This window comes from Nomascus leucogenys, chromosome 22a (assembly GCF_006542625.1).
Source record: "Nomascus leucogenys isolate Asia chromosome 22a, Asia_NLE_v1, whole genome shotgun sequence".
NCBI classification, from domain to species: domain Eukaryota; kingdom Metazoa; phylum Chordata; class Mammalia; order Primates; family Hylobatidae; genus Nomascus; species Nomascus leucogenys.
In genome coordinates this window covers 93,599,434-93,609,916 of record NC_044402.1, presented here as the reverse complement: position 1 = coordinate 93,609,916, position 10,483 = coordinate 93,599,434, and the positions used below count along the sequence as shown (strand labels likewise).

Below are 10,483 nucleotides of genomic sequence, written 5' to 3'. Positions count from 1 at the left end.
TAACTAGCCTATTTGCTTATCTAGGCTGTGCACACCTGGGATGACTACAGCAACTCAGATATACTTCACATTTCTTACCCTCCAGTAGACTAGTCTGGGTATGCCCTTGTGGTATTAACAGAAGAATGAGAGAGGAGAAAAACACAATCATATACACACATTTCAAACTCCTATTTGCATGATATTGGCTAACATTCAATTGGTCAAAGTAAATCACATGACCAAACCCAGAGTCAAGCAATGGGCAAATCCAAGTGAAGTGGCAAAGAACATGGAAACAGGGAGGTGTAAAACATAGGCAGATGGTTCAGTGGCTCACGCCTGCAATACAACCACTTTGGGAGGCAGAGGCAGGAAGATGGCTTGGGTCCAGGAGTTTGAGGCCAACCTGGGGAACAGTAAGAACTGGTCGCTACCAAAAATATTTTAGAAATTAGCTGGGTGTGTCCAGCATGGAGGCTTATGCCTGTAATCTCAGCACTTTGGGAGGCTGAGGTGGGTGGATCATTTGAAGTCAGGAGTTCAAGACCAGCCTGGCCAACATGGTGAAACCCCATCTCTACTAAAAATACAAAAAGTTAGCTGCTGGTGGTGGGGGGCACTTGTAATCCCAGCTGCTCGGGAGGCTGAGGCAGGAGAATTGCTTGAACCCAGGAGATGGAGGTTGCAATGAGCCAAGATCATGCCACTGCACTTCATCCTGGGTGACAGAGTGAGATTCCATCACAAAATAAATAAATAAATGAACAAATAGCTGGGTGTGTTGGTGTGCACCTATAGTACTAGACACTAAAGAGGCTTAGATGAGAGGATTGCTAGAGCCCAGGAGTTCAAGGCTGCAGTGGGTTAACACTGTGCCACTGCACTCCAGCCTAGGCAAGAAAGACCCTGTCTCAGAAAGATTTTTTTTTGAAGGAGGGGGAAAAAACAAATAAGGGTCATTGACACAATATTCTCACCATTTACAGGCCTTAAACTTAAATTTTTATCTCTTTCACATTTATCATATTTTTGAATATATCTAAAGTCATATGAGAAAATTTATGGTTAATTCAAGATTATTAGGATAAATAATATTTTTTGTTTCTATGTCTATTGGCATATCTGCACAACCCATATAAAGGTGATTTTAAAAATTGCCTGTGTAAAGGGAAGATTTTGCCGTTGGAAAGCACATAGAATTCATTAGCATTGAAAGCAAATTTGAATGGTCTGTCTGGAGTTCTTGGTATCCTATTCTCTCTATGTATGTAAGAATGACTTTTGTCTTTAACATATCAGTTGTTTAGATGAATATAAAAATAATAGTCACTAATCCAGATGTTTCATATCAAATTAATTCAAGAAAAAAAAGTTTATATAAATTAATAATATCCATCGAGCTCTTCCCACCTCTCCAATAAAGTCAGAAAATTTGGAACACTAAAAACAGTGAGAAAAGAACGCACAGTGGATCAGTAGAAAAGAACATAAAGGCATAGAAAGAGGTGAAATCTCATAAGGGTGATGGAGAGGAAATTTATATACAAGAGTTAACATTGTGCATGTTATTCCAAATAGTAAGAGTTAAATACTGACTAAAATATTATTATTTTCACAGAAGAGTTGAGGAAGGTAGCACTCATTTAGTTTTCTATCTGCAGTTATAACCAAAGGAAAAAGCTTGTGTTGAAATGTCTAGCTGTGGAGATGTTTGTCAATGCAGACACTTTTATTTGTAATTCATGCAATGTAAATAAAGCAAAGTAGAGGAAATATTGTGGTAAAAGAAAAAGCTATATATTTTTTCTTTTTAAAATAGACAAAAAATTTGGCAAATAAAATATAGAATTTCTAAACCATGATTTGTAGAAAAGTGAGATTATATATATATACTTGAATAAGTACATATAAGAATATGTACTTGAATAAGATGGAATGAAAAATTTTTATACATGTGTAGATTTGTAGATAAAAGATGATGTCTGACAATGCTACATGATATCAAGAAGTAAGCAGAGTACATATCTTAGCAAATTTTGATGCATAAAATCAAGATTCTTGACAAATAACAAAAATTCATATCAAAGCACATTTTCTCAAAACAAAAGCTTTACATAATGAAAATCTTTAACACTATACATTGGTTTGTTCTTTTTAAAGATATGTTTAGTGTGAAATGTAGCACATAAGGATAATTAATTACACTTAAAATATAAACCTCAATGAATTATCAAAATGTGAACTCATGTAATTTATAGAAAAATCAGGAAATAGAACAACTTAAACTAACCAGAATCCTATCTCATGCTATATCTTCATGATTACCTCCTTTCTCCTGGGGTTTTTAGAATGCTTCTAATGTTTTGCATCTTAAACTACAGAAGATTCTATTGGATTGTTAATTTTGTATAAATTGATCTAGTTATACACTTATAATTTGTGTACATATTTTATATTTCAATTTTTAAAATGTAACAATGCTTTGTTATCATAAAGTTAAAGAACTCTCATAGAGTTAAAGAACTCTCCTTGATTGCTAGTTTATTAGGACATATTTGACACACTATAAGCCCCTCGTATAGGCAAATTTTAACCATGAGTTCTCTGAGCAGCAAAATAACAATAATAGCAACAACATCAAACTAACAAACGATATAAAACAAGTATTAAAATGAGAGTTTGGGAGTTAGAAGTTTGTTTTCTAAAGGTAAAATTTTCTGCTCTCCATCTTTATTGGGATGGAATTTGTTCACATATGTGAGCAAATCAATATTCAAAATTGAGAGGCTATAACAAAATAAAAGGGGAAATAACTGGATCAATTTGAAAAGCCCTGAGTTTGCATAATAATTATTTATTTGAAATCTGTTTGTGAAACATGTCTCTCAGTACAAGAACTAAATCTTACACTTGGGTGTATGGCCAGCACAAAGTGCATCACTTTCATTTATTTTATGCCAAATAAATCGTTGGAAGGAAGGAAGGAAAGAAGGAAGGAAGGAAGGAAGAAGAGCTATTAAGGTGCAGTGGAAATACATGAATCTTAGATGTAAGTAGGGCTGAATTGCACCCTGGTTAAGCTATGTACGTATTTTCTGCATCTACAGAAACTTTTTCATCTTTTTAAGTTTTGGGCTTGCAATATTCAGATTCAAAGTAACAATCATGTGAGTTGGAAAAATTAAGTGACACATTTCATGCAAAATTTGTATTTTAATAATGTATCCAAATGTGTCGAAGGAAAGATAAATGTTAACTTCCCTGTCTTTGAAAATTTTGTACTGTGAAAGTGTCTCTTTTTATTGACTTAATGGTTTATTTTGTAAGGATTAATTGAAATGATATATGTGCATGCCCCTTATAAACCTAAGAGTACTAGGGATATTATGAGGTGTACATATTAAATAACATTTATATTATTCACCAGACACCAGCTTTTCTAGGCTGAGCCAAAATAGAAAAACAGGCCATAAAAAGAGAGCACAGCAAATCAATCTGTAATGATCACTAAAGCATCACTGGGGTAAATCCACAGTGCCAGTTATTTTTGGTCTCTATAGCGAACTGTCCCTTCACAAAACTAGCAAATCCTATTTTTTCTGACAAGACTGGTTAAATTAATTTTCCTCAAATTGAAGTTTAATAGAGCAATGGTAAAGTGTGCCCCTAAGTAAGTAAAATTAAAATAACCCAAAATCCAAAAACCTTTCATCTGTTTTCACAAAGTGAAAGGATGCAAAATGATTACCCTATATAGAGATCATATTTAGGGCTGTTTTTTAATACATTATATTACTAAGACACATCATTAAACACAAGTAGAACTAAACTTTGTAGGCCTCAAATATCATTAATAGCCTTATAATATTGTCTTGGAATTTCTCAGCTCAAGCATCTATAAATTGGGTTTTCCTAAATGAGTGCATTTTTTGCTTGAATCTTTAGTACTTCTGATGTAATCTGAATAATACACATGATCCCAAACCTTCTATACTCAATTTTTAAAATGTGTAAATGCAGTACAGATCAATTCTTTTTTTTTTTTGAGACACAAACTCACTCTGTCTCCCAAGCTGGAGAGCAATGGCGTGATCTCGGCTCCCTGCAACCTAGCTTCCCAGGTTCAAGCGATTCTCCTGCCTCAGCATCCTGAGTAGCTCGGATTACAGGTGTCTGCCACCACATCTGGCTAATTTTTGTATTTTTAGTGGAGATGGGGTTTCACCACGTTGATAAGGCTGGTCTCAAACTCCTGATCTCAGGTGATCTACCTGCCTCCACCTCCCAGAGTGCTGGGATTACAGGCTTCAGCCACCATGCCTGGCCATTACAGACCAATTCTTAGAAACTTATTTTCAACTTGTTGAATGTATTTGTAAAGATGAGAGAAAAATATTAAAATGTTAAGTAAGGTTTCTATTTTACACTGTATCAATAAAATGTACATATTTTTAATGATTTTCTTAAACGTATTTTTTCCCTCATTTTTTTTCTGTCAGGTATAATTGTACCCACCCACCAATTTTAAATATAGCATAATGTCAAAATCGTCAGGAAATTAACAGAAATTTTAAATTCACAAACACGTGACATGGAACAGATATTCAAAAAACCCTATTAAGTTAGACATTATCTCCTATTTCAGGAACCCATCTGCAATATTTTAATTAGAATGCTTCTTTCCTGAAAATGCACATTCATTCTGTATGCTATTAAAACCATCCATAACTAAAAGTAAATAATGCTGTTTTAAAATATTGCAATGCATTTTCATGACTTGCCTTGCCTATGAACACAGGAATTTGTTTATAAATTATCTTTAAGAAATATGTAAATCTCCATACTTTATGAATGAGAAGACCAAATCAAAATAATATGGCAGTCTGGGTTCATTTAGGAGATAAACATCACACAGTAGATTAGCAGGGATGTTTGATACAAAGCAGTATTAAGCATGGTTAAAAAAAAAAAAAGAAGAAAGAAAGGACAGAAAAATGGAGTACGAATCTGTCAGGTCAGAACCATGGCAGTGACCAAGGAGCTCTTACAGATGGACCTGTACGCGCTGCTAGACATTGAGGAGAAGGTGGCAAAGAGGTGGAGAAGGCATATAGGCAGAAGGCCCCCTCCTGCTACCCTGAACTCTTCCACTGGCAGCTGAACCCTTCCACCAGCATTCTCAGGCCTTGGAGGTGCTGACCGATGCTGCAGCCAGGGCTGAGTATGACAAGGTCAGGAAAGCCAAGAAGCAGGCAGCAGAGAGGACTCAGAAACTAGATGAGAAAAGGAAGAAAGTGAAGCTTGATCTGGAGGCCTGGAAGTGGCAGCGGCAGCACCAGGCGGAGGGGGAGGGAGAGGGGGAGGGAGAGGGGGAGGGAGAGGGGGAGGGAGAGGGGAGGGAGAGGGGAGGGAGAGGGGGAGGGAGAGGGGGAGGGGGAAGAAGAGGAGGAGCTGGAGGAGAGCCTGAGCACCAGGACACTAGAGCGAGAGATCAAACGTCTGAGTGAAGAGGGTTCCCGGCAGCTGGAGGAACAGCAGAGGCTGATCCGGGAGCAGATACACCAGGAGCGTGACCAGAGGTTGAGAGGAAAGACAAAATACTAAAGGCCAAGGAACCCCCACTAAAGCTAAAATGGAAGTGCAAGAAGACTCGGGGGGAGGTAAAAGGTGGCTTCTCCAAAGACGTCCTCCTATGGCTTTTGCAAAAGTATGGATAGGTTCTCAACCTGGTGCTTTCCAGTAAGAAGGTAGGCACTGCTGTGGTGGAATTTGCGACTGCCAAGGCTGCGGAGCTGGCTGTCCAAATGAAGTTGGCCTGGTGGATAACCCTCTGAAGATTTCCTGGTTGGAGGGAAAGCCCCAGAGCACCGTGGGCCCCAGCCGCCCAGCACTGTCAAAGGGCTCAGTGCTGTCGGTGAGGGAATACGAGAGCGTCATCATGATGCACATGCGCCACGCGGCCGAGCTGCAACGGCTGATTTCAGAGATGCACCCGCAAGACCAAGAGGGGCAGCCCACGTAACCCTGGCTCCAGCCACCCGCCCGCAGCCTTTTTCTTTAACGTCACCAATAAACTTGTTTGTTTGTTTGTTTGTTTTTAAGAAAAAAGAAGGAATGATAAGATGTAAGGAAACTCTGTATGGTATGTTAGGGCTGATGGAGAGTACTGAAGGACAAACTTGGAAGGTGTTCAGACTTTATTGGAGAAAATGTGGGTCAGTTCACTGGATACCAGGAACGTTCACAATTTTGGCCAGACCAGAGCTGATCTGAGTTCCTTGGCAAGTGAAAGGCCACCTCCAGGGTGTAGGGTATCAACAACTCTAAGCAAGTGTATCCAAGGGATTCCCCGCAATTGGTGGGGCCAGAGATCTTTAGAGCAGACAGTCTGTGGGGGCTCCGGTTTTCAGAGAGTGCTGTGGAAAGATTATCACCAGACAGAGGCTGCAGTGTCACAGAAGAACAAAGGCTGGGCAGGTGACTGGGGCGGGCTCTACTAGCTATCCTCACCCCCGTCCTGCTGACACCCAGCTCACACAGGAAGTCTCTACTGCACTATTCCTCAAGCACCCTCTACTGCTCTTATCAAAGGAAAAATTATTTAAAATACTCTGCTTTAGAGCATATGTTGAAATGTGAATTCAGAGCCGAGAAATAATAAACTGACAACTGACACAAATGGTTATTAGGGATACTTTAAGTCATTTTTAGTCATTTGAGGAGAAAACTAAGTCATCAATGCACTGCATGGAAGTAAAAAAGTCAAGTGATAAAACCATAACTAAGTAAACCCAGACTGCCACATCATTTCGATTTGGTCTTCTCATTCATAAAGTATGGAGACTTACATAAACCTTACAGATAATTTATGATCAAATTCCTGTCTTCACAAGCAAGTGGCTTAGTTCTAAATGCAAACATATAATTCCAAGTATAATTTAAATGCTAGAAATTCCTCACAAAATTGCTATACTAGGTTTTCAGTTATGGGCAGGAATACTAACTGAGATTGCATCCTTCATTAGGATTTATAAGTTCACCCAACAAGCCTAAGCAGATTATATTCACATACTGATAAATTTAATTATGGCAGATAAGTGGTTCTTAAATTTATTTTGTCATTTGTCCTTTGTTTTGCTATGTCTTGTGCTTCCTTAACTATTCTTAGTTCAAAATTCATATTCATGATTTCAAATTCAGGCTTCTCAGAGTTGATGTTTATTGGGCTTCACCTGAGGTATTTGAACATATTCGGTAAAATCATTATGTTCCCAATAAATACGTAATAAAAGAATTTGTCGGACATGAATAGACACTTCTCAAAAGAAGACATTTATGCAGCCAAAAAACATATGAAGAAATGCTCATCATCACTGGCCATCAGAGAAATGCAAATCAAAACCACAGTGAGATACCATCTCACACCAGTTAGAATGGCCATCATTAAAAAGTTAGGAAACAACAGGTGCTGGAGAGGATGTGGAGAAATAGGAACACTTTTACACTGTTGGTGGGACTGTAAACTAGTTCAACCATTGTGGAATTCGGTGTGGCAATTCCTCAGGGATCTAGAACTGGAAATACCATTTGACCCAGCCATCCCATTACTGGGTATATACCCAAAAGACTATAAATCATGCTGCTCTAAAGACACATGCACACGTATGTTTATTGCGGCACTATTCACAATAGCAAAGACTTGGAACCAACCCAAATGTCCAACAATGATAGACTGGATTAAGAAAATGTGGCACATATACACCATGGAATACTATGCAGCCATAAACAATGTTGAGTTCATGTCCTTTGTAGGGACATGGATGAAACTGGAAAATATCATTCTCAGTAAACTATCGCAAGGACAAAAAACCAAACACCCCATGTTCTCACTCATAGGTGGGAATTGAACAATGAGAACTCATGGACACAAGAAAGGGAACATCACACTCTGGGGACTGTTGTGGGGTGGGGGGAGGGGGGAGGGACAGCATTAGGAGATATACCTAACGCTAAATGACGAGTTAATGGGTGCAGCAAATCAACATGGCACATAGATACATATGTAACAAACCTGCACATTGTGCACATGTACTCTAAAACCTAAAGTATAATAATAAAAAAATAAAAATAAAAATAAAGAATTTGTCTAGTCTTTCTTACTGTCTGTTACTGAAATAGTGGTAGAGGGTGTGGAGGGAGAGCTGGGTAATTCCATTACATTTTCATTCTCCCAGAACCCAATAACTGACATGAATTGCCTGCTACCCTGGCCCAGTCAGGGTTCCCTTCCCACTACCTGCAAAGCCGTCTCACCCTAGACAGATTTGGATCACTTTGAAAAAAATTAATAAAATTAAACAAGAAATAGGCAAGGAAATATAAACAAACAAGATATGATGTTTCTTTAGCTCAGAGAAATATATAGAGCAATCAATAGAAATAATCTAGGAGAAGAACATAAACTCATTACGCTAAGCACTGATGAGAATCAGAAACAAGCTTCATTCATTGGAAAGCTTCCAGACTTGAGTTTCTAGGTGACGACTTAGTCAAATCACCAGTCAGATGTTCTTATGAAACTAGCAATATTTTGAACGTGCTTGCTTAGGATGAATGAAAGAAAGATAAGTTGAGAAGTATCCCCTTATTTATTTGGAGAAATGTAGACTTTGTGTGTAAAAATCAGCAATAACATTTCCTAATGTTTAATAAGTACTCAAAATATTAAGTCATCAATCACATTATATAACAAAAGTATGTAGTATTTTTATTCATACAGATGGGTTACTTTTTAATGCTGTCATTTGGAAATAGATCCACTTAGTATAATAAACTTTTTTTTACAGCTTTAAAGCATTTTCTCTTTATTTACTATTTGCTTATTCATTAATTTTACTTAGTTCTTTCTTTCTTTCTTCTTACGTATTTTTATTCCACATTTCTTTACCCTTTATTTTTTATTGTTTTAAATTTTGGTAAATACATACCAAGAAATAATATGGCAGTTAGAATTCCCAAAATTGGATGTGAAGTGCACACACAAAAAATTAGAGAATATTTTTTAAGTATAATGTCATATTTGTTTAAGAAAATTTAGAAGATACAGATAAATGTGTACATTGAAAAATTCAAACACTCCAAATTTGATCAAAGTGATGAGGGCTCCTTACTCGTACTAACACCAGAGTAATAGACCATTCCTTATTGTTTTCTATTAACTCTGTCCACACCTGGCAACTAGTTTGTTTGTTAAACTTCCCTAAAATCATTTAAGTTGAATATGCCATCCATTTTTTGCCAGTGCTCTAAAGTTTTAGAATGACTTAATTTCAATATTTCACCAAAATCATTCCCATGAAATAAGGATAATTTACTTGATTGCAATACAGCAAAATATGATTATCAAGCTATCAGATTACGGCTTTGTGTTATGCTAACAGAGAAAGATTCCATGAGTAATTCCGAAAGCCTTAAGCACATTTTTATTTAGATATAAAGACAAGAATATGTCAAGAAAAGAAATGATAAAAATATACATGATAATATATATTTTAAGAAATGAATTAAAAAATATTTATTTTTAAAAATTAAACAGAGGACACTTTACCATATCAGAAATAAGAATGTAAATATTAAAATAAAATAAAGTCATTACAAGATTCTGATTTTTAGCATCACTGAAAGAATCAGATTTAATCATATAGAAAACTTTCAGATGACAGGCCATCGATAGAGGGTAACTTTTTGTTTGGTGAGTGGGGAATTCTTTGCAAAGAATTTTGCATACTGTACTTAAGTTTCTCCTAAGTTAGAAATAATTCGTTCAGTTTTTCTTAGGTTAAAAACAATTTGTAACCCTCAACTCATACTTGTAGGAATATTTTTACATTTTTTGTCTCCTTAAGGTTTTCTAGTAATTAAGACACCAACAATGTTGTCTAACAGTATGTGTCAAGGTTCTTTACTCAGTCTTAAAAAGGCCTACAAACAGATCCCATGAAACTTATTGTTTGATGATAAGATGAAAGATATTGTATTATAAAGTTTGCAATTTGGCTTATCTTGAAAGATTGTCAAGAGCTAATATAACCAACATTTTGAAGAAGCAAATATATTACAGTAAAGCAAACACTAAAACTCTGAAACAAAACAAACAATATGGTTTTAGGAAACAAAATAAACTTCCCAACTGGGATTTCTCTATGTCTTTTTATTGGCATTGTTGCTGTTCCAGCTTGCTGTTACTATTTTTTAAAAATAATTTCTCAAAAAAGATAAAGAAAAATGGCATATTCAGGTATTTGGTTAGGTTGATGAACTGAACAAATGTACATGTCTCACTTCCTTCTAAAATATCATTTAAATTTTAGTAAATAGGTGTCATAATTTGGATGTTATCCGCTCTAAGTGTCATGTTGAATTGTGATCCCCAGTGATGGAGGTGAGGCCTGGTGGGAGGTGTTGGGTCATGAAGGAAGATCCTTCATGGCTTGGCCCTGTC

General features: G+C 36.6%; 1 pseudogene; it reads left to right on the top strand.

Moving 5' to 3' along the window:
- Window positions 1-5,005: 5,005 nt before the first annotated feature.
- LOC100600072 lies at window positions 5,006-6,004 on the top strand (annotated as a pseudogene).
- Window positions 6,005-10,483: the final 4,479 nt, after the last annotated feature.